The sequence below is a fragment of the Penaeus monodon genome, chromosome 34 (assembly GCF_015228065.2).
Source record: "Penaeus monodon isolate SGIC_2016 chromosome 34, NSTDA_Pmon_1, whole genome shotgun sequence".
Taxonomy (NCBI): Eukaryota; Metazoa; Arthropoda; class Malacostraca; order Decapoda; family Penaeidae; genus Penaeus; species Penaeus monodon.
Genome location: NC_051419.1, coordinates 23,007,067 through 23,007,302, shown reverse-complemented (window position 1 = coordinate 23,007,302; position 236 = coordinate 23,007,067).

Below are 236 nucleotides of genomic sequence, written 5' to 3'. Positions count from 1 at the left end.
GTCATTAAGAACAGCTATTGTGATGCAAATGAGATTTGCCTTCATAGTTAATTAACTCTTTTTCAGACATTTAGATGATAGAATAAAGAAAGGTAATTAAAGGTGGGCAATCAGAGTAAAGGGGAATCTGGAGCCAGGTGGGATTCGAGTCTAAATTTGTTCGCGATTTAACCCAAACTTTTTTTAAAAGTGAGTTTTTAGATAATTTTAGAGGGAATAAAAGTTTATTAGATAAA